This window comes from Leuresthes tenuis, unplaced genomic scaffold (genome assembly GCF_036924035.1).
Source record: "Leuresthes tenuis unplaced genomic scaffold, fLeuTen1.0.hap1 SCAF_15, whole genome shotgun sequence".
NCBI classification, from domain to species: Eukaryota; Metazoa; Chordata; class Actinopteri; order Atheriniformes; family Atherinopsidae; genus Leuresthes; species Leuresthes tenuis.
In genome coordinates this window covers 13,639,354-13,664,027 of record NW_027325369.1, presented here as the reverse complement: position 1 = coordinate 13,664,027, position 24,674 = coordinate 13,639,354, and positions in this window count along the sequence as shown.

The following is a 24,674-nucleotide window of genomic DNA, read 5'->3' as shown; positions in this document are numbered from 1 at the left end:
GGTTCTTTTTATATTAATATGAATATAATTGATGAATGAGGCTGGGTTTCACTGAGGTTCAGCTTTGTGTTCAATGTTGGTTCTGTTTATATTAATATGAATATAATTGATGAATGAAGCTGGGTTTCACTGAGGTTAAGCTTTGTGATCAATGTTGGTTCTGTTTAGATTACTATGAATATAATTGATGAATGTGGCTGGGTTTCTCTCTTTTGATCATTGTCGGGCATTCGCACCTTTTCTTGGTTTTTTTACAAACCATGGTCGGACTGTCACACATTCTTGTAGCCAAACACATCCGCTCCCGCTATTGATTGTGTACAGTCGGGTATTTTAACCTTTTCTTACCCGTTTTTTACCAACTATGGTCGGACATTCACACCTTCTTACAGCGGAACACCTCCGCTCCCTCTTTTGATGGTGTATTTTTGGGCATTCGAACCTTTTCTTACCCGCTTTTTACAAACTATGCTCGGACATTAAAATCTTCTTGTAGCCGAACACATCCACTCCTTCTTTTGATGATGTATGTTATGGCATTCAAACCTACTTTTTGCCCGCTTTTCATTAATTTTGGGTGGACATTCACACCTTGTCACAGCCAAACACCTCCGCTCCCTGTTTTGATCATGTATGGTTGGACATTCGCACCTTTTCTCACCCGCTTTTTGCAAACTATGGTCGGCTGTTCACAGCTTCCTCTCCACCATACTTGTATGGTGGGATGTTCACACCCAGTTGCATCCGAAGACCTCCACCCCCACTTTTGTTGATATTTAGTTGGTCATTCGCAGCTTACCCGCTTTTGGCAAACTATGGCCTTCTTGCAGCCAAACACCTCTGATCTCGCTTTTGATAATGTAAGGTTGGGCATTCAGACCTTGCTTCACCTGCTTTTCACCAAATATAGTCGGACATTCACACCTTCTTTTAGCCGAACACTTCCGCTCCACCTTTTAGTGTTCTATCACACCTTTTTTTCACCGAATTTTATAGATTATGGTTGGAAATTCTCAACCACTCTTCATCCGAAGACCTCTCCTCCCGCTTTTGTTAATATATTTGAACTTTATTTGGACATTCACACCTTCTTGCAGCTGAACCACCTCCGCTCCTTGTTTTGATCATGTATGGTCTGGCAATACTACCTTTTCTTACCCGTTTGTGAGTAATTATGGCTGGACATTCACACCTACTTGCAGCCGAACACCACCTCTCTCGCTTTTGATGATGTATGGACCGGCATTCTTACCTTTTCTAACACATTTTTCAGAAATTACGGTCGGAGATTCACACCTACTCACAGCCGAACAACTCCGCTCCCGCATTTGATGGTGTGCAGTCGGACATTCTCACCCTTTCTCATCAGCTTTTTGCAAATTATGATCTGACATTCACACCTACTTGCAGTCGAAAAGCTATGCTCCCGCTTTTGATTATGTTTGGTTGGATGTTCAAACCTTTTCTTAACTGCTTTTTACAAACTTTGGTTGGACGTTCACACCTTCTTGTAGCCGAACACATCCACTCCCGCTGTTGATCATGTGCGGTTTGATTTTCGAAAATTTTCTTTCATGTTTTCTAGCAATTATTGATGGATATTTAGACCTTCTTGCAGCTGAACACCTCCGCTCCTGCTTTTGATCATACCTTGTCAGGCATTCGCACCATGTCTTACCCGCTTTTTACAAACTTTAGTCGAACATTTACACCTTTTTGTAGCCGAACACCACCTCTCTCGCTTTTGATGATGTATGGTTCGGCATTCTTTCCTTTTCTAACACATTTTTCAGCAATTATGGTCGGACATTCACACCTACTCAGAGACGAACACCTCCGCTCCTGCATTTGATGGTGTATAGTCGGGCATTCTCACCCTTTCTCATCAGCTTTTTGCAAATTATGATCTGACATTCACACCTGCTTTTGATAATGTATGGTTGGGCATTCGCACCTTGTTTTACCCATTTTTCAGGAATTATGGGTGGACATTCACACCTTCTTGCAGCTGAACACCTCCTCTCCTTCTTATGATCATGTGCGGATGATATTCCAAAATTTTCTTTCATGTTTTAAAGCAATTATTGATGGACATTCAGACCTTCTTGCAGCTGAACCACTCTGCTCCCGCTTTTGATGGTGTATAGTCGGGCTTTCGAGCCTTTCCTTCCCGGTTTTTACAAATTATGGTTGGACATTCAGACCTTCTTGCAGCCGAACACCTCCGCTCCCTCTTTTGATCATACATTGTCGGGCATTAGCACCTTTTCTTACCCGCTTTTTACAAACCATAGTCGGACTTTCACATCTTTTAGTAGCCAAACAACTCCGCTCCCGCTATTGATTGTGTACAGTCGGGTATTTTAACCTTTTCTTACCCGCTTTTTAACAACTATGGTTGGACATTCACACCTTCTTACAGCGGAACACCTCCGTTCCCTCTTTTGATGGTGTATGTTCGGGCAGTCAAACCTTTTCTTACCTGCTTTTTACAAACTATGGTCGGACATTCAAACCTTCTTGGAGCCGAACACATCCACTCCTGCTTTTGATTATGTATAGTTGGGCATTCGCACCTTTTCTTACCCATTTTTCAGTAATTATGGGTGTACATTCACACCTTCTTGCAGCCGAACACCTCCGCTCCCTCTTTTGATCATACATTTTCGGGCATTCGCACCTTTTCTTACCCGCTTTTTACAAACCATGGTCGGACTTTCACACCTTTTAGTAGCCGAACAACTCTGCACCCGCTACTGATTGTGTACAGTCGGGTATTTTAACCTTTTCTTACCCGTTTTTTACCAACTATGGTCGGACATTCACACCTTCTTACAGCGGAACACCTCCGCTCCCTCCTTTGATGGTGTATGTTCGGGCATTCGAACCTTTTCTTACCCGCTTTTTACAAACTATGGTCAGACGTTCAAACCTTCTTGTAGCCGAACATATCCACTCCTGCTTTTGATGATGTATGGTTGGGCATTCGAACCTACTTGTTGCCCGCTTTTCATTAATTATGGGTGGACATTCACACCTTGTCTCAGCCAAACACCTCCGCTCCCTGTTTTGATCATGTATGGTTTGACATTCGCACCTTTGCTTACCCTCTTTTTATACTGATTGCTCAAGATTAAGTTGTTCTTTCTCAAACTACAAATTTTTTTTAATTGTTGAAATTTGATTTGAAGTGGATAAATAAGGAAGACAAACAGTTTTAAGTCAGGCTGATAGCAATTAATTTTATAGCAAAATCTGTATTTCGTCATTTGTCGAGAGATGCTTATTGCTGAAGAAGTTCTTTCTCATTCTACAAAGTACAACGTTGTTTATCATTGAAACTTGATTAGACATGAATAAATATGAAGGACAAAGCAGTCTTAACTTGGTTTGAGTTAAGGAATTCGTTTTATAGGAGAATCCGAATTCGTGCATAACTCGTAAAATAGAGCTTATTTTCGGATTCCTGAAGAATGAGTCTGGTTCTTTCTCATAATACAAAGTTTGTTGTTTATTGTTGAAACTTCATCAGACCGTTAGATATAGTCGGACTCACCTCGACACACGGCTTGGGATCTGGAACCAGTACTCTTGAGAGGGGTTGGACTCTCTTCCACTCTGGAGTTGCCCGTGGTGAGAGGCGCAGAGCAGGTGTGGGCATACTTATTGCCCCCCGGCTGTGTGCCAGTACATTGGGGTTTACCCCAGTGAACGAGAGGGTAGCCTCCCTCCGCCTTTGGGTGGGGGGATGAGTCCTGAATGTTATTTGTGCCTATGCGCCAAACAGCAGTTCAGAGTACCTACCCTTTTTGGAGTCTCTGGGGGAGGCACTGGTGAATGCTCCTACCGGAGACTCCCTCATTCTGCTGGGGGACTTCAATGCTCACGTGGGCAATGACAGTGAGACCTGGAGGGGTGTGATTGGGAGGATCGGGGGGCACCCCGATCTGAATCAGAGTGGTGTTATGTTGTTGGACTTCTGTGCCAGTCATAGACTGTCCATAACGAACACCATGTTCAGGCATAAGGGTGTCCATATGTGCACTTGGCACCAGGACACCCTTGGCCGCAGTTCGATGATCGACTTTGTGGTTGTATCATCGGACTTGCGGCCGTATGTCCTGGACACTCGGGTGAAGAGAGGGGCGGAGCTGTCAACTGATCACCTGGTGGGGGAGGATGCCGATCAGACCTGGCAGGCCCAAACGTATTGTGAGGGTCTGCTGGGAGCGTTTGTCAGAATCCCCCGTCAGAAGGAGCTTTAACTCCCACCTCCGGCAGAGCTTCAACCATATTTGAGGTGGGGGACATTGAGTCCGAATGGGCCATGTTCCGTGACTCCATTGCCGAGGCAGCTGGTCGGAGTTGTGGCCGTAAGGTGGTCGGTGCCTGTCGTGGCGGCAACCCTCGAACCTGCTGGTGGACACCAGTGGTGAGGGAAGCCGTCAAGCTGAAGAAGGAGTCCTATCGGGCCTTTTTGGCCAGTGGGACCCTGGAAGAAGCTGATAGGTACCGACGGGCCAGACGGGCCACGGCTTCGGCGGTTGCTGAGGCAAAAACTCGGGCCTGGGAGGAGTTCGGTGAGACCATGGAGAACGATTTCCGGACGGCCTCGAAAAGATTCTGGTCCACCATCCGGCGTCTCAGGGGGGGGGAAGCGGCTCACAGTCAACACTGTTTACAGTGGGGACGGGGCTTTGCTGACCTCAACTAGGGATGTTGTGAGTCGGTGGGGGGAGTACTTCGAGGAACTCCTCAATCCTACCAACACGTGCTCGGAAGAGGCAGAGTCGGAGAGCTCGGAGACGGGGCCTCCCATTTCTGGGGCTGAGGTTGCCGAGGTGGTTAAAAAGCTCCTCGGTGGCAAGGCCCCGGGGGTGGATGAGGTCCGTCCTGAGTTTCTCAAGGCTCTGGATGTTGTAGGGCTGTCTTGGCTGACACGCCTCTGCAGTATTGCGTGGACATCGGGGACAGTGCCTCTGGACTGGCAGATTGGGGTGGTGGTCCCCCTCTTTAAAAAGGGGGACCGGAGGGTGTGTTCCAACTATAGGGGTATCACACTCCTCAGCCTCCCTGGTAAGGTCTATTCGGGGGTATTGGAGAGGAGGATCCGTCGGATAATCGAGCCTCGGATTCAGGAGATGCAGTGTGGCTTTCGTCCTGGCCGTGGAACAGTGGACCAGCTCTATACCCTCGGCAGGATCCTGGAGGGTGCATGGGAGTTCGCCCAACCAGTCTACATGTGTTTTGTGGACTTGGAGAAAGCGTTCGACCGTGTCCCTCGTGGAGTCCTGTGGGGGGTGCTCCGGGAATATGGAGTGCCGGACCCCTTGATAGGGGCCGTTCGGTCTCTGTATGACCGGTGCCAGAGTTTGGTCCGCATTGCCGGCAGTAAGTCGGATACGTTTCCGGTGAGAGTTGGACTCCGTCAGGGCTGCCCTTTGTCACCGATTCTGTTCCTAACTTTTATGGACAGAATTTCTAGGCGGAGCCAGGGCGTTGAGGGTGTCCCATTTGGCGACCTCAGAATCGGGTCTCTGCTTTTTTGCAGATGATGTGGTTCTGTTAGCGTCGTCAGGCCGTGACCTTCAGCTCTCACTGGAGTGATTCGCAGCCGAGTGTGAAGCGGCTGGGATGAGAATCAGCACCTCCAAATCCGAGACTATGGTTCTCAGCCGGAAAAGGGTGGAATGCTCTCTCCGGGTCGGGAATGAGATCCTTCCCCAAGAGGAGGAGTTCAAGTATCTCGGGGTCTTGTTCACGAGTGACGGACGAATGGAGCGGGAGATTGACGGGCGGATCGGTGCGGCGCCTGCAGTGTTGCAGGCTCTGCACCGACCCGTCGTTGTGAAGAGGGAGCTGAGCCAGAAGGCGAAGCTCTCTACTTACTGGTCAATCTACGTTCCCATCCTCACCTATGGTCACGAGTTGTGGGTAGTGACCGAAAGAACAAGATCGCGAATACAAGCGGCCGAAATGGGTTTCCTCCGCAGGGTGTCTGGGCTCTCCCTTAGAGATAGGGTGAGAAGCTCAGTCATCCGGGAGGGGCTCGGGGTAGAACCGCTGCTCCTCCGCATTGAGAGGAGTCAGATGAGGTGGCTCGGGCATCTGGTTAGGATGCCCCCTGGGCGCCTCCCTGGGGAGGTGTTCCGGGCACGTCCCACTGGGAGGAGACCCCGGGGGAGACCCAGGACACGTTGGAGAGACTATGTCTCTCGGCTGGCCTGGGAACGCCTCGGGGTCCCCCGGAAGAGCTGGAGGAAGTGGCCGGGGACAGAGACGTCTGGGTTTCTCTGCTCAAGCTCCTGCCCCCGCGACCCGACCCCCGGATAAGCGGCAGATGATGGATGGATGGATGGATATATCCTCCACCAACCAGACTTACAACCCCCGACTAGGGTAGCAGAATTTCTAAGCATCTGTACCCCAAAACTACTATCAAAAATATATAAATTATTGTCTAAGATAGATGACACAATGTCTCTTCCATCCTCAAAATGGGAGGCAGATTTATCCATCAGTTCTGGTCATAGCTTCTAACCACAAATATGTTTGAACACCTTCATAAAGACTCAAAATCCTAATTTACAGCTCATACAATACAAAATCCTTCATAGAACACACTATACAGGACAAAGGATGTTCAGGATGGGTCTAACACACTCAAACATCTGCTCACATTGCACAGATAACACACCTGATGATTATGCACACGCTTTGTGGTTTTCTGCGCCTGTCCAGAAGTTCTGGCTTGAAGTCTGTGAGGACCTATCAACATGGCTAAAGTGTAGCATCCCTGCATGCCCCACACTGTGCATACTGGGTGACTTAGACAACATCAACATGGAAATTAACTCAGCACACATGGTTGTCACAGTGTTATGTATCGCAAAGAAAACTATTCTCATGAACTGGAAAGCGAAGAACAATATGTGTATTAACCAGTTTAGAAATTTTCTTTTAGATTATATTAGCATGGAAACAATGTCTGCCTCCTCAAAACATCAATTGGCTGGATTTCATTCTCTCTGGTCCCCTCTGATTAGTTTTATCACATAGTGGTGGTGGTGGGTTGCTGGGTGATGGTGGGTCTCAGGCCCGGGCTGCTGCGACTGGTGTGACCGGGTGGTTTGTTTGTTTGTTTTTTGATGTTGTTTGTTTGTTTTTTGTAGAGGTCCTCCTGGGTGGGGTTGGGTTGAGTGGGGTGGGGCGGGATGGGTACCTTCTGGGGGTACAGTAGCTCCCGGAATATGGTCGCTGCAGGCCCCGAGCCTGGTGGATATCAGGCCCTCCTGCCCATTGTTGGCTCCCAGGTAGCGGGGATGCCTATTGCAGCCAGTCCCTGGCTGCCCTCTCTGGGGGAGAGTAGCTCCCCCGGTATATATCCCCATACCCCTCTCCCTTCTGGCTCCTGTACACAGCACACACTCACACATGAAGGGTTTTGGGGGCGTGTGTGTTCGGTGGGGTGTAGTGGATGGGGCCACGTAGGTGGTCCCCTTTGGTTGCACGCTGCAGTTCCCTGCCCCTGTTTTAATTTCACCTTAGACATTACTACTTATCAAACACACTCACACACACACAGTAGGTCTTGGGGGGTGGTTACACTGAGTGGCATCTGGTGGGCGGGGCTCTTTGGGTATGTAGGCTGCCCAGAGTGCCGCGCTCCCAGTTCTACAAGTTTGGCTGCCCCTCAATTTTAATTGCTCACTATTAGAAAATATTGAAGAGCCAGAAGGGTGGGGAGAGGGGTCTTCTTCGCACACCCCTGCTTCCTGGTGTCTGCTCGGGGCAGGAGGGGCCAGGAGGATTAATTAATTGTTCTGCTGGTTCGGGGTCTGTGGTGGCTGTGGGGTTGCTGGCCTCCTGGTGTGCCCGCTGCACTACACCCCAGCAGAGTCGAGGGAGGTAGGATGTGTGGATGTGTGGATGTATGGGACGTGAAAGTGTGTGTGGTAATGATTGGGCCTGGATCTGGGACTTGCTGTCGCCTGGCCTGCCTGTGTTTCTCCCGATGGGGCATCAGCGTTGCCTCTCCCCACTGCTCGCGACTTCACCCACCTGTGGGCACGTCTTGACTCCCAGGGCACTTGGCCAGGGGCGCTGGGGCAGGCGCTGACCCACTTTGTGGCTGTCTGGGGCGCTTGGCCCTCCTGGGTATTGGGTGGGGCCTCTGCCGGGGGGTTTGGGGGCGCTCGGGCTCCTGGGGCCCAGGTCCAGTGCACGGCCCATGTCTGGGCGGCTGGGGCCTGGCGGGGTCGGTGGGCTGTTACCCCTGGTTCCCGGAGTGCCTCTGCCCTATGCTTATGGGGGCTCTTTCCGGGGGCTTCCTCTGCAGTGTTCTGAGGGGAATGCGTGGTTGCCCCTGCGGTGGGCTGCCTGGGTTCTGTGCTCTCTGGGGGCTGCTGGTGGCCTGGGTCTTGTGGCCCTCTCTGCCTGCTTCTGATTGCTTGGGGGGGGGCTGTGGATTGTGGCCCTGTACGCTTATACACTCATAACTAAGCACGGTTATCATGTAGGTCCTGTGCCATGGGTGTTGCATGTTCTCACACACACACACACACATTCATTAGTCCAGTAGCATGGTCACTAAGCAGTTGATGTATTATCATGTCGTCTCAGGTCATCTATATCCACAGCTGTGTTGTATGCGATTGCCGCTTCTTGTGCTTGTTTTTGTTTGTTTGTGTGTTTGTTTTTTCTCTGCTTGTCTGCTTTCAGGTGCTCCTGGTGGCGCTAAGGCTGGATTCCCCTCATAGGCCATGGATTGTTGTCTGTTTTGTTTTTTACAGGTGTAGCAGCTGGTTGTCTGGTTTTTGTTTCTATTTTTGTTCTGTTTCCTCTTCTTTCCTCTTCTTCTTTCCTTGTCCCCCGGTCCGGTTCAGTTCAGTTCATGTCATATATTGTAAACAGAAATAAATAAATGGGCATCAAGGGGAGCTTTACATTTATAAAACTTCCCTTGGCAAAACAAATCTGTTTGGCATCAAAGGTATTCAGACTACAATTCTTCTGACATAATGCTGAACAGGACAAGGGGAAAAAAAAGTAAAGAAGACAGTTCTGCCGAAAGCCAGGGATAGACCTGTTCTAAGTTCTATACTTTTTAAAAGGGGCGTGTTTATCAACTGTGGAATTAGAAGATTTACAAAAATGGTCAAGTGCTAGATCTTCATCTGGGATTTTAACAGTGTCATATAACTATTCAACAGATCAGTTAAAAAAAAGCCTGCTCATGGAGATGTTTCAGGATCTGGATACCAAGCGTGGACCTAATGTTTTCATTTTTGCAATTCTGATACAGGCTATTGAGCAGTGATAACTAACACCAAGTTCAGATACTGCGGATTTTCTACCTTTGATTTGTTAAGATTGAGCCAATCAGGGACAACCTTGAAGGATCTCTTTGGTTTTGTAGGATCAGTAATTACCTGAGAAAGGTTGATATTGGTACACACCTTTTTTAAATGATCAGAGGCAGAGTTCAACTTGTTTAAATTAAAATTGCCACACAGAGATTGGGTTTAGGCCACATGCACACAGAATGACATCAACAAATATAAGAAATATTAAACATTTACACATAGATTTTTGAATATATGTAGAGGAATGATACTTTGAAATGTGCTCATTGCGGAGTTATGATCAGTTGAGTAATGAAGGTTGAACTATTCTGGGAAAGAGGTTCTATTCCCAGCATCATGATGGACACTCCTGATATAGAAGGTTTCGCTAACGCATTGGAATTGTTTTACTATTTTCATATGCATGTGCAATGAAGAATTGCTTGCTGCTGATAAATGCAAAGAAGAACAGCTTACACATAGATGCTCACATATAGGCTGCTGAATGCAATGAAGACCTGCTTATCAAGTAAAGTTCAATGTCAATGTGTAATATTCAATTAGGATTTGCAAAACAGTGAAGTTAAACAATGAATGGGTCCATAGTCGGTATGAGAAGACTACAGGAATATTTACCTGGGTGTACGTTCAAACAGAGATGAGAAAATTGCGATAAATAATTGTTTGTTTGTTTGTTAGTATGTATAGGAATGTTATGTGTATAAACTGTGTTGAGTTATAGTTACTCAGTAGTGTCTCAGTGAAACAACCGACGGGGGAAGCCTTGCGGTGACAACAAAAGCAGTGTTTTACTGATCAGTCAAGTTGCTCCAGTGTACTCCATACAAACTGGTTGGCTACTGAAGGGATAGAAAATGGGGAATACTTGTTTTAAAGCAAACAAGGAATTAGATGGGAAAAATACATGTTTTAACGGGACCCAGACAATATTAAATACTCAGACAGATGGGAGAAGAAGTGTAGTTTTGTAGGAAATCACAAAATTATTACATAGAATTAGTGAAATCAATTGAAGAATGCCTTTCTGAAGAGCTGTTTACCACAGATGAGCAGCTTTGCGACCAAGCACATTGTAGATCGCTTTACTGCCAAAATGATCTAATTTAATGGATTGGTTTAGACATGCATAACCGCATTTTAAGAACAAAGAGAGAAACAAAAAGGACAACGCTTCATGGTGGAAGGTGATGTATAAATAACTTTGTATATGATGAAGGGGGTGGCAACACCCATTCCGAAATTTCGCCATTCCGACATCCCGCTATTCCGACATCCCACCATTCCGACATACCACCATTCCGACATACCACCATTCCGACATGCAAACGTCCCACCATTCCGACATCCCACCATTGCGACATCCCGCTATTCTGACGTTCAAATGCCCCACCATTCCGACAAGGCTTTCCGTATAAGGAAATGTGTGTTACTCAACAGGTGAGTCCCTTCTTTCTGTTCATGCAATTTATATGTTTAACACATGTTTATAGACAAGCGTTATTAAAAACACAAAGTCTCGGCAACTGGAGGAGGAGAAGCAGTCCGCGGTGGTTTTCAATCACACACTCCAATGCCACTTGTTTTAACTTCCGAAAATTTAATCCAGGAAAAAAAGGCTTACAAACATGGACCAAAACGGCTCCATAACACGCACAAGAATCCAAAAGAAACGAAAGTTAACTAAAAGAAAGCAAATAAACAGTATGAAGTGGTCAAAATTGGTTTTACGCATGCCTATGTGCGTCTGGCACATGCGTCTTCGGGCTCTCCCACGTTGGTTTGTGGATGAAAGCTATATGTTCAGCTGTAATGTCATGTAAAAACAATCTCTACATGACATTTACTCCCAGGTGTGACCAGTTAGGTCCTTAAGATATCAACAGGCTGTATAAAGCTACAATCGTTGCGGCTGTGTGTTTGTGCCAAATGCGCAAAGCCCATCCGCGCTTCCCAAAATTGGAGTGAGTACTCATAAATCACGTGAATAACATGAATAAACGTTTTTACTGAATTTTGTTGTGTTTTATACGTTCTATGCTGTCATTTCTCTCTTCTCCTATTGGCAAGGCAAGGCAGAGTGCTCGCAACTGTGTCCTGTGCAGTAGCCGTGATATCTGTAATTGCAATTATTACTTTTGCATATGATGACAGCGTGCAAAAGACGCATGGGCTCTGTGGAGAGCTCCGCTCCAGCTGGCTGCTGTGACAGCTCACTGACACTGTATTTCTGCTTAATCAGTTTCAGTCTCGCCAGAGTTACATTAATATCTGTATTTTTATATTTGAAATTCAGGGGATTTTGATAATAGATTATTAAAGTTTGTTTGCGAGGCTGTGGCCTCTGCATGTGCAAAGCTTGTGCGCCAAACTTTAGGGCGTATTTGCGCCGGCATATCATTAGTGCAAAATGTTTTGGGTAAAAAATAGGCTATTAAAAGGAACTGTCGGAATGGCGGTATGTTAAAAAAAACAAAAAACATACCGCCATTCCGTCCATAGGAGGAAAAAAGTGTCGGAATGGTGGGACGTTTGATAAAAAATTAAGTGTTGCCATTCCGACAATTGGAGACCCATGTCGGAATGGCGAGATGTCGGAATGGCAGCATGTAACCATGATGAAGGAGAGACCATTTGAGCAGCACAGCCATTTCGCAGCACAGGGACAGCAGTCCAAGTTACAGGATCTCCCACGTGGTATCACCTGTCACATTGTGTCAAGGCATCAAAAGAAGAAAAAATCCCCAAACTCAAGGACAAAAAGACAAAGACTCCAGTGAACGAAGACAGAGGACTGACAAACCAGAAATACAAAAGGATTCTCGATATCAAGATCCAGAAGAAGAGGCTAACAATGCCACGAACACTTACGATGCTGGGAATGATGCCAGCAATGAACAGAGAAGAAGATTTAGTGTCATCAATCTGCATTACGTGCCTCTAATGAGGGGGTGAATATAGAATCCTCAACGATTACAACGTCTCTGGGAACTGTGACAACAACAAGGTTTAAACCATTTTGATATATATTGTAACCTATTGTCTAAGGAATAGTGCTGAAAATGAGGTAAATCTAATCCACCATTGTCCTTGCTCTGCTCCCGCTTTTGATTATGTTTGGTTGGATATTCGAAACTTTTCTTAACTGCTTTTTACAAACTTTGGTAGGACGTTCAAACTTTCAAGCAGCCGAACACCTCCGCTTCCGCTTTTGATGTTGTATATTCGGGCATACAAACCTTTTCTTACCCACTTTTTACAAACCATGGTCAGACTTTCACTCTTTGTTGCTGAACAACTCCTTTCCCTCTTTTGATTGTGTACAGTCGGGTATTTTCACCTTTTCTTACCTGCTTTTTACAAACTTTGGTCGGACATTCAAACCTTCTTGTAGCCGAACACATCCACTCCTGCTTTTGATGATGTATGGTTGGGCATTCGCACCTTTTCTTACCCATTTTTCAGTAATTATTGGTGGACATTCAGACCTTCTTGCAGCTGAACACCTCTGCTCCCTCTTTTGATCATACATTGTCGGGCATTCGCACCTTGTCTTACACGCTTTTTACAAACTTTAGTCAGACATTCACACCTTGCAGCTGAACCACCTCCGCTCCCTGTTTTGATCATGTATGGTCTGGCAATACTACCTTTTCTTACTTATTTGTGAGTAATTATGGCTGGACATTCACACCTACTTGCAGCCGAACACCACGTCTCCCGCTTTTGATGATGTATTGTCCGGCATTCTAGTCTCTTCTAACACATTTTTCAGCAATTATGGTCGGACATTCACACCTACTCACAGCCGAACACTTCCGCTCCCGCATTTGATGGTGTATAGCCGGGCATTCTCACCCTTTCTCATCAGCTTTTTGCAAATTATGATCTGACATTCACACCTACTTGCAGTCGAACAGCTCTGCTCCCGCTTTTGATTATGTTTGGTTGGATATTCGAACCTTTTCTTAACTGCTTTTTACAAACTTTGGTTGGACGTTCACACCTTCTTGCAGCCGAACACCTCCACTTCCACTTTTGATGGTATATATTCGGGCATTCGAACCTTTTCTTACCCGCTTTTTACAAACCGTGGTCGGACTTTCACACCTTCTTGTAGCCGAACAACTCCGCTCCCGCTATTGATTGTGTACAGTCGGGTATTTTAACCTTTTCTTACCCGCTTTTTACCAACTATGGTCGGACATTTACACCTTCTTACAGCGGAACACCTCCGCTCCCTCTTTTGATGGTCTATGTTTGGGCATTCGAACCTTTTCTTACCCGCTTTTTACAAACTATGGTCGGACATTCAAACCTTCTTCTAGCCGAACACATCCACTCCTGCTTTTGATGATGTATGGTTTGGCATTCGCACCCTTTTTTTACCCATTTTTCAGTAATTATGGGTGGACATTCAGACCTTCTTGCAGCCGAAAACCTCCGCTCCCTCTTTTGATCATGCATTGTCGGGCATTCGCACCTTGTCTTACCCGCTTTTTATAAACTTTAGTTGGACATTCACACCTTCTTGCAGCTGAACGACCTCCGCTCCCTGTTTTGATCATGTATGGTCTGGCAATACTACCTTTTCTTACCCGTTTGTGAGTAATTAATCCCAAAATATTGAGCATAAAATAAGTCTTTATGCTGATGATGTATTGCTTTTCCTTCAGAACTCACAGACGTCTCTCACTCACACGATCACACTCATAAATAAATTCTCAACACTTTCTGACTACTCTATCAACTGGTCTAAGACCACAGTTCTGCCCATTAACTGTAGGGTCCATAATATACCTGCGATCACTTTACAGTCAGGAAATATTAGATATTTAGGCATAAACATTTCCTCCAGGCTCTCAGAGCTAACAAAGCTAAATTATGTGCAATTATTAAAGACAGTAGAGGACGATCTCTCTCGTTGGAAGTCCTTACCTATATCACTTATGGGGAGAATTACATCCATTAAAATGATGATACTACCAAAAGTTAACTATTTGTTCTCAATGATCCCCATAAAACCATCTGCTACTTGGTTTAAGTAACTAGATTCATGCATCTCCAAATTTCTGTGGAAAAACAAACCACAACGTATTAGTTTAAAAACCCTACAGAAGACCAAGGACAATGGTGGATTAGATTTACCTCATTTTCAGCACTATTCCTTAGCCAATAGGTTACAATATATATCAAAATGGTTTAAACCTTGTTTTTGTCACAGTTCCCAGAGACGTTGTAATCGTTGAGGATTCTATATTCACCCCCTCATTAGAGGCACGTGTTGCAGATTGATGACACTGAATCTTCTTCTCTGTTCATTGCTGGCATCATTCCCAGCATCGTAAGTGTTCGTGGCATTGTTAGCCTCTTCTTCTGGATCTTGATATCGAGAATCCTTTTGTATTTCTGGTTTGTCAGTGCTCTCTCTTCGTTCACCGGCGTCTTCGTCTTTTTGTCCTTGAGTTTGGTGATTTTTTCTTCTTTTGATGCCTTGACACAATGTGACAGGTGATACCACGTGGGAGATCCTGTAACTTGGACTGCTGTCCCTGTGCTGCGAAATGGCTGTGCTGCTCAAATGGTCTCTCCTTCATCATGGTTACATGCTGCCATTCCGACATCTCGCCATTCCGACATGGGTCTCCAATTGTCGGAATGGCGACACTTAATTTTTTATCAAACGTCCCACCATTCCGACACTTTTTTCCTCCTATGGGCGCAAATACACCCTAAAGTTTGGCGCACAAGCTCTGCACATGCAGAGGCCACAGCCTCGCAAACAAACTTTAATAATCTATTATCAAAATCCCCTGAATTTCAAATATAAAAATACAGATATTAATGTAACTCTGGCGAGACTGAAACTGATTAAGCAGAAATACATTGTCAGTGAGCTGTCACAGCAGCCAGCTGGAGCGGAGCTCTCCACAGAGCCCATGCGTCTTTTGCACGCTGTCATCATATGCAAAAGTAATAATTGCACAGATATCACGGCTACGGCACAGGACACAGTTGCGAGCACTCTGCCTTGCCTTGCCAATAGGAGAAGAGAGAAATGACAGCATAGAACGTATAAAACACAACAAAATGCAGTAAAAACGTTTATTCATGTTATTCACGTGATTTATGAGTACTCGCTCCAATTTTGGGAAGCGCGGATGGGCTTTGCGCATTTGGCACAAACACACAGCCGTTGCGCAAGGCTTTATAAAGCCTGTTGATATCTTAAGGACGTAACTGGTCACACCTGGGAGTAAATGTCATGTAGAGATTGTTTTTACATGACATTACAGCTGAACATATAGCTTTCATCCACAAACCAATGTGGGAGAGCCCGAAGACGCATGTGCCAGACGCACATAGGCATGCGTAAAACCAATTTTGACCACTTCATACTGTTTATTTGCTTTCTTTTAGTTAATTTTCGTTTCTTTTGGATTCTTGTGCGTGTTATGGAGCCGTTTTGGTCCATGTTTGTAAGCCTTTTTTTCCTGGATTAAATTTTCGGAAGTTGAAACAAGTGGCATTGGAGTGTGTGATTGAAAACCACCGCGGACTGCTTCTCCTCCTCCAGTTGCCGAGACTTTGTGTTTTTAATAACACTTGTCTATAAACATGTGTTAAACATATAAATTGCATGAACAGAAAGAAGGGACTCACCTGTTGAGTAACACACATTTCCTTATACAGAAAGCCTTGTTGGAATGGTGGGACATTTGAACGTCGGAATGGTGGGACGTTTGCATGTCGGAATTGTGGTATGTCGGAATGGTGGTATGTCGGAATGGTGGGATGTCGGAATAGCGGGATGTCGGAATGGCGGGATTTCGGAATGGGTGTTGCCACCCCCTTCATCATATACACTTTTATTTATACATCACCTTCCACCATGAAGCGTTGTCCCTTTTTGTTTCTCTCTTTGTTCTTAAAATGCTGTTATGCATGTCTAAACCAATCCATTAAATTAGATCATTTTGTCAGTAAAGCGATCTACATTGTGCTTGGTCGCAAAGCTGCTCATCTGTGGTAAACAGCTCTTCAGAAAGGCATTCTTCAATTGATTTCACTAATTCTATGTAATAATTTTGTGATTTCCTACAAAACTACACTTCTTCTCCCATCTGTCTGAGTATTTAATATTGTCTGGGTCCCGTTAAAACATGTATTTTTCCCATCTAATTCCTTGTTTGCTTTAAAACAAGAATTCCCCATTTTCTATCCCTTCAGTAGCCAACCAGTTTGTATGGAGTACACTGGAGCAACTTGACTGATCAGTAAAACACTGCTTTTGTTGTCACCGCAAGGCATCCCCCGTCGGTTGTTTCACTGAGACACTACTGAGTAACTATAACTCAACACAGTTTATACACATAACATTCATATACATACTAACAAACAAACAAACAATTATTTATCGTGATTTTCTCATCTCTGTTTGAACGTACACCCAGGTAAATATTCCTGTAGTCTTCTCATACCGACTATGGACCCATTCATTGTTTAACTTCACTGTTTTGCAAATCCTAATTGAATATTACACATTGACATTGAACTTTACTGGATAAGCAGGTCTTCATTGCATTCAGCAACCTATATGTGAGCATCTATGTGTAAGCTGTTCTTCTTTGCATTTATCAGCAGCAAGCAATTCTTCATTGCACATGCATATGAAAATAGTAAAACAATTCCAATGCGTTAGCAAAACCTTCTATATCAGGAGTGTCCATCATGATGCTGGGAATAGAACCTCTTTCCCAGAATAGTTCAACCTTCATTACTCAACTGATCATAACTCCGCAATGAGCACATTTCAAAGTATCATTCCTCTACATGTATTCAAAAATCTATGTGTAAATGTTTAATATTTCTTATATTTGTTGATGTCATTCTGTGTGCATGTGGCCTAAACCCAATCTCTGTGTGGCAATTTTAATTTAAACAAGTTGAACTCTGCCTCTGATCATTTAAAAAAGGTGTGTACCAATATCAACCTTTCTCAGGTAATTACTGATCCTACAAAACCAAAGAGATCCTTCAAGGTTGTCCCTGATTGGCTCAATCTTAACAAATCAAAGGTAGAATATCCGCAGTATCTGAACTTGGTGTTAATTATCACTGCTCAATAGCCTGTATCAGAATTGCAAAAATGAAAACATTAGGTCCACGCTTGGTATCCAGATCCTGAAACATCTCCATGAGCAGGCTTTTTTTTAACTGATCTGTTGAATAGTTATATGACACTGTTAAAATCTCAGATGAAGATCTAGCACTTGACCATTTTTGTAAATCTTCTAATTCCATAGTTGATAAACATGCCCCTTTTAAAAAGTATAGAACTTAGAACAGGTCTAGTCCCTGACTTTCGGCAGAACTGTCTTCTTTACTTTTTTTTTTTTTCCCCTTGTCCTGTTCAGCATTATGTTAGAAGAATTGTAGTCTGAATACCTTTGATGCCAAACAGATTTGCTTTGCCAAGGGAAGTTTTATAAATGTAAAGCTCCCCTTGATGCCCATTTATTTATTTCTGTTTACAAGATATGACATGAACTGAACTGAACCGGACCGAGGGACAAGGAAAGAAGAAGAGGAAAGAAGAGGAAACAGAACAAAAATAGAAACAAAAACCAGACAACCAGCTGCTACACCTGTAAAAAACAAAACAGACAACAATCCATGGCCTCTGAGGGGAATCCAGCCTTAGCGCCACCAGGAGCACCTGAAAGCAGACAAGCAGAGAAAAAACAAACACACAAACAAACAAAAACAAGCACAAGAAGCGGCAATCGCATACAACACAGCTGTGGATATAGATGACCTGAGACGACATGATAATACATCAACTGCTTAGCGACCATGCTACTGGACTAATGAATGTGTGTGTGTGTGTGTGTGTGTGAGAACATGCAACACCCATGGCACAGGACCTACATGATAACCGTGCTTAGTTATGAGTGTATAAGCGTACAGGGCCACAATCCACAGCCCCCCCCCCCAAGCAATCAGAAGCAGGCAGAGAGGGCCACAAGACCCAGGCCACCAGCAGCCCCCACAGAGCACAGAACCCAGGCAGCCCACCGCAGGGGCAACCACGCATCCACCCAGAAGACTGCAGAGGAAGCCCCCGGAAAGAGCCCCCATAAGCATAGGGCAGAGGCCCTCCGGGAGCCAGGGGCAACAGCCCACCGACCCCGCCAGGCCCCAGCCGCCCAGACATGGGCCGTGCACTGGACCCGGGCCCCAGGGGCCCGAGCGCCCCCAAACCCCCCGGCAGAGGCCCCACCCAATACCCAGGAGGGCAAAGCGCCCCAGACAGCCACAAAATGGGTCAGCGCCTGCCCCAGCGCCCCTTGCCAAGTGCCCTGGGAGTCAAGACGTGCCCACAGGTGGGTGAAGTTGCGAGCAGTGGGGAGAGGCAACGCTGACGCCCCATCGGGAGAAGCACAGGCAGGCCAGGCGACAGCAAGTCCCAGATCCAGGCCCAATCATTACCACACACACTTTCACGTCCCATACATCCACACATCCACACGTCCTACCTCCCTCGACTCTGCTGGGGTATAGTGCAGCGGGCACACCAGGGGGCCAGCAACACCCCAGCCACCACAGACCCCGAACCAGCAGAACAATTAATTAATCCTCCTGGCCCCTCCTGCCCCGAACAGACACCAGGAAGCAGGGGTGTGCGAAGAAGACCCCTCCCCTCACCCTTCTGGCTCTTCAATATTTTCTAATAGTGAGCAATTAAAATTGAGGGGCAGCCAAACTTGTAGAACTGGGAGCGCGGCTCTCTGGGCAGCCTACATACCCAAAGAGCCCCGCCCACCACATGCCACTCAGTATAATCGCCCCCCAAGACCTAATGTGTGTGTGTGAGTGTGTTTGAGAAGTAGTAATGTCTAAGGTGTAATTAAAACAGGGGCAGGGAACTGCAGAGTGCAACCAAACGGGACCACCTACGTGGCCCCATCCACTTCACCCCACCGAACACACACGCCCCCAAAACCCTTCATGTGTGAGTGTGTGCTGTGTACAGGAGCCAGAAGGGAGAGGGGTATGGGGATATATACCGGGGGAGCTACTCTCCCCCAGAGAGGGCAGCCAGGGACTGGCTGTAATAGGCATCCCTGTTACCTGGGAGCCAACAATGGGCAGGAGGGCCTGATGTCCACCAGGCTCGGGGCCTGCAGCGACCATATTCCGGGAGCTACTGTACCCCCAGAAGGTACCCATCCCGCCCCACCCCACTCAACCCAACCCCACCCCGGAGGACCTCTACAAAAAACAAACAAACAACATAAAAAAACAATCAAACAAATCACCCGGTCACACCAGTCGCAGCAGCCCGGGCCTGAGACCCACCATCACCCAGCAACCCACCACCACCACTATGTGATAAAACTAATCAGAGGGGACCAGAGAGAATGAAATTCAGCCAATTGATGTTTTGAGGAGGCAGACATTGTTTCCATGCTAATATAATCTAAAAGAAAATTTCTAAACTGGTTAATACACAGATTGTTCTTCGCTTTCCAGTTCATGAGAATAGTTTTCTTTGCGATACATAACACTGTGAGAACCATGTGTGCTGAGTTAATTTCCATGTTGATGTTGTCTAAGTCACCCAGTATGCACAGTGTGGGGCATGCAGGGATGCTACACTTTAGCCATGTTGATAGGTCCTCACAGACTTCAAGCCAGAACTTCTGGACAGGCGCACAAAACCACAAAGCATGTGCATAATCATCAGGTGTGTTATCTGTGCAATGTGAGCAGATGTTTGAGTGTGTTAGACCCATCCTGAACATCCTTTGTCCTGTATAGTGTGTTCTATGAAGGATTTTGTATTGTATGAGCTGTAAATTAGGATTTCGAGTCTTTATGAAGGTGTTCAAACATATTTGTGGTTAGAAGCTATGACCAGAACTGATGGATAAATCTGCCTCCCATTTTGAGGATGGAAGAGACATTGTGTCATCTATCTTAGACAATAATTTATATATTTTTGATAGTAGTTTTGGGGTGCAGATGCTTAGAAATTCTGCTACCCTAGTCGGGAGTTGTAAGTCTGGTTGGTGGAGGATATATCCATCCATCCATCCATCATCTGCCGCTTATCCGGGGGTCGGGTCGCGGGGGCAGGAGCTTGAGCAGAGAAACCCAGACGTCTCTGTCCCCGGCCACTTCCTCCAGCTCTTCCGGGGGACCCCGAGGCGTTCCCAGGCCAGCCGAGAGACATAGTCTCTCCAACGTGTCCTGGGTCTCCCCCGGGGTCTCCTCCCAGTGGGACGTGCCCGGAACACCTCCCCAGGGAGGCGCCCAGGGGGCATCCTAACCAGATGCCCGAGCCACCTCATCTGACTCCTCTCAATGCGGAGGAGCAGCGGTTCTACTCCGAGCCCCTCCCGGAAGACTGACCTTCTCACCCTATCTCTAAGGGAGAGCCCAGACACCCTGCGGAGGAAACCCATTTCGGCTGCTTGTATTCGCGATCTTGTTCTTTCGGTCACTACCCACAACTCGTGACCATAGGTGAGGATGGGAACGTAGATTGACCAGTAAGTAGAGAGCTTCGCCTTCTGGCTCAGCTCCCTCTTCACTACGACGGGTCGGTGCAGAGCCCGCAACACTGCAGACGCCGCACCGATCCGCCCGTCAATCTCCCGCTCCATTCGTCCCTCACTCGTGAACAAGATCCCGAGATACTTGAACTCCTCCACTTGGGGAAGGATCTCATTCCCGACCCGGAGAGAGCATTCCACCCTTTTCCGGCTGAGAACCATAGTCTCGGATTTGGAGGTGCTGATTCTCATCCCAGCCGCTTCACACTCGGCTGCGAATCGCTCCAGTAAGAGCTGAAGGTCACGGCCTGACGACGCTAACAGAACCACATCATCTGCAAAAAGCAGAGACCCGATTCTGAGGTCGCCAAATCGGACACCCTCAACGCCCTGGCTCCGCCTAAAAATTCTGTCCATAAAAGTTAGGAACAGAATCGGTGACAAAGGGCAGCCCTGACGGAGTCCAACTCTCACCGGAAACGTATCCCACTTGCTGCCGGCAATGCGGACCAAACTCTGGCACCGGTCATACAGAGACCAAACGGCCCCTATCAAGGGGTCCGGGACTCCATATTCCCGGAGCAACCCCCACAGGACTCCACGAGGGACACGGTCGAACGCTTTCTCCAAGTCCACAAAACACATGTAGATGCATAGATAGCATAGTTTGCCAAAAGCGGGTAAGCTGCGAATGACCGACTAAATATCAACAAAAGTGGGGGCGGAGGTCTTCGGATGCAAGTGGGTGTGAATAACCCACCATACAAGTATGGTGGAGAGGAAGCTGTGAACAGCCGACCATAGTTTGCAAAAAGCGGGTGAGAAAAGGTGCGAATGTCCAACCATACATGATCAAAACAGGGAGCGGAGGTGTTTGGCTGTGACAAGGTGTGAATGTCCACCCAAAATTAATGAAAAGCGGGCAACAAGTAGGTTTGAATGCCCAACCATACATAATCAAAAGCAGGAGTGGATGTGTTCGGCTACAAGAAGGTTTGAATGTCCGAGCATAGTTTGTAAAAAGCGGGTAAGGAAAGATTCGAATGCCCGAACATACACCATCAAAAGAGGGAGCGGAGGAGCTCCGCTGTAAGACGGTCTGAATGTCCATTAATAATTGCTAGAAAACATGAAAGAAAATTTTCGAATATCAAACCGCACATGATCATAAGCTCGGAGAAGGTGTTTGACTACAAGTAGGTGTGAATGTCAGATTATAATTTGTAAAAAGCGGGTAAGAAAAGGTAAGGATGTCCAACCATAAATGATGAAAAGCGGCAGCAGAGATGTTCAGCTGGTATTTATCAATATTTCTATCTATTGATAGATTTAAAAAAAAAAACAACGTTGTACTTTGCAGTAAAAGAAAGAGCAAAGCTAAAGTTTCAGGAATCCGAGTATAAGCTTGCTTTCATGAATTCTGCACGATTTCAGATTTTGCTATAAATGAATTCCTTCACTCAAACTATGTTAAAACTGCTTTGTCCTTCATATTTATCAATGTCTAGATCAACTTCAACAAAGAACAACATTGGATTTTGCAGTAGAAGAAAGAGCAACACTGAAGGATCAGGAATCCGAGAATAAGCTTATTTTCATACGTTCTGCATGATTTGGGATTTTATGTATAAAATGAATTCCTTCACTCAAACTAAGTTAAAACTGCTTTGTCCTTCATATTTATCAATGTCTAGATCGACTTCAACAAAGAACAACATTGGATTTTGCAGTAGAAGAAAGAGCAACACTGAAGGATCAGGAATCCGAGAAAAAGCTTTCTTTTCATACGTTCTGCATGATTTGGGATTTTATGTATAAAATGAATTCCTTCACTCAAACTATGTTAAAACTGCTTTGTCCTTCATATTTATCAATGTCTAGATCGATTTCAACAAAGAACAAGGTTGTATTTTGCAGTATAGGAAAGAGCAAAACTGGAGGATCAGGAATCCGAGAAAAAGCTTACTTTCATGAGTCCTGCACGATTTCGGATTTTCCTATAAAATGAATTGCTTTGCTCAAACCAAGTTAAAATTGCTTTGTCCTTCATAGTTATCCATGTCTAAAATGTATCAAGCATAAAGTTCCTCATATTACCCTGAATGAGAAAGAAGCATCCCTTTGGTTGAGCAATACGTTCCTTTTGCGGAGTTATGCATGATTTCGGATTTTGCTATAAAATTCATTCCTTCACACCTTTTTTTTCACCGCATTTTATAGATTATGGTTGGAAATTCTCAACCACTCTCATCCGAAGACCTCTCTTCCCGCTTTTGTTAATATATTTGAACTTTAGTTGGACATTCACCCCTTTTTGCAGCTAAACCACCTCCGCTCCCTGTTTTGATCATGTATGGTCTGGCAATACTACCTTTTCTTACCCGTTTGTGAGTAATTATGGCTGGATATTCACACCTACTTGCAGCTGAACACAATCTCTCTCGCTTTTGATGATGTATGGACCGGCATTCTTACCTTTTCTAACACATTTTTCAGCAATTATGGTCGGAGATTCACACCTAATCACAGACGAACAGCTCTGCTCCCACTTTTGATTATGTTTGGTTGGATATTAAAACCTTTTCCTAACTGATTTTTAAAAACTTTGGTTGGACGTTCACACCTACTCGTAGTCGAACACATCCACTCCTGCTTATGATGATGTATGGGTGGACATTCACACCTTCTTGCAGCTGAACACCCCCTCTCCCACTTATGATCATGTGCGGTTTGATTTTCGGAAATTTTCTTCACACCTCCGGCAGAGCTTCAACCATATCCCGGGGGAGGTGGGGGACATTGAGTCCGAATGGGCCATGTTCCGTGACTCCATTGCCGAGGCAGCTGGTCGGAGTTTTGGCCGTAAGGTGGTCGGTGCCTGTCGTGGCGGCAACCCTCCAACCTGCTGGTGGACACCAGTGGTGAGGGAAGCCGTCAAGCTGAAGAAGGAGTCCTATCGGGCCTTTTTGGCCAGTGGGACCCTGGAAGCAGCTGATAGGTACCGACGGGCCAGACGGGCCGCGGCTTCGGCGGTTGCTGAGGCAAAAACTCGGGCCTGGGAGGAGTTCGGTGAGACCATGGAGAACGATTTCCGGACGGCCTCGAAAAGATTCTGGTCCACCATCCGGCGTCTCAGGGGGGGGGAGCGGCTCACAGTCAACACTGTTTACAGTGGGGACGGGGCTTTGCTGACCTCAACTAGGGATGTTGTGAGTCGTGGGGGGAGTACTTCGAGGAACTCCTCAATCCTACCAACACGTGCTCGGAAGAGGCAGAGTCGGAGAGCTCAGAGACGGGGCCTCCCATTTCTGGGGCTGAGGTTGCCGAGGTGGTTAAAAAGCTCCTCGGTGGCAAGGCCCCGGGGGTGGATGAGGTCCGTCCTGAGTTTCTCAAGGCTCTGGATGTTGTAGGGCTGTCTTGGCTGACACGCCTCTGCAGTATCGCGTGGACATCGGGGACAGTGCCTCTGGACTGGCAGATTGGGGTGGTGGTCCCCCTCTTTAAAAAGGGGGACCGGAGGGTGTGTTCCAACTATAGGGGTATCACACTCCTCAGCCTCCCTGGTAAGGTCTATTCGGGGGTATTGGAGAGGAGGATCCGTCGGATAATCGAGCCTCGGATTCAGGAGATGCAGTGTGGCTTTCGTCCTGGCCGTCGAACAGTGGACCAGCTGCTGGGAGTTCGCCCAACCAGTCTACATGTGTTTTGTGGACTTGGAGAAAGCGTTCGACCGTGTCCCTCGTGGAGTCCT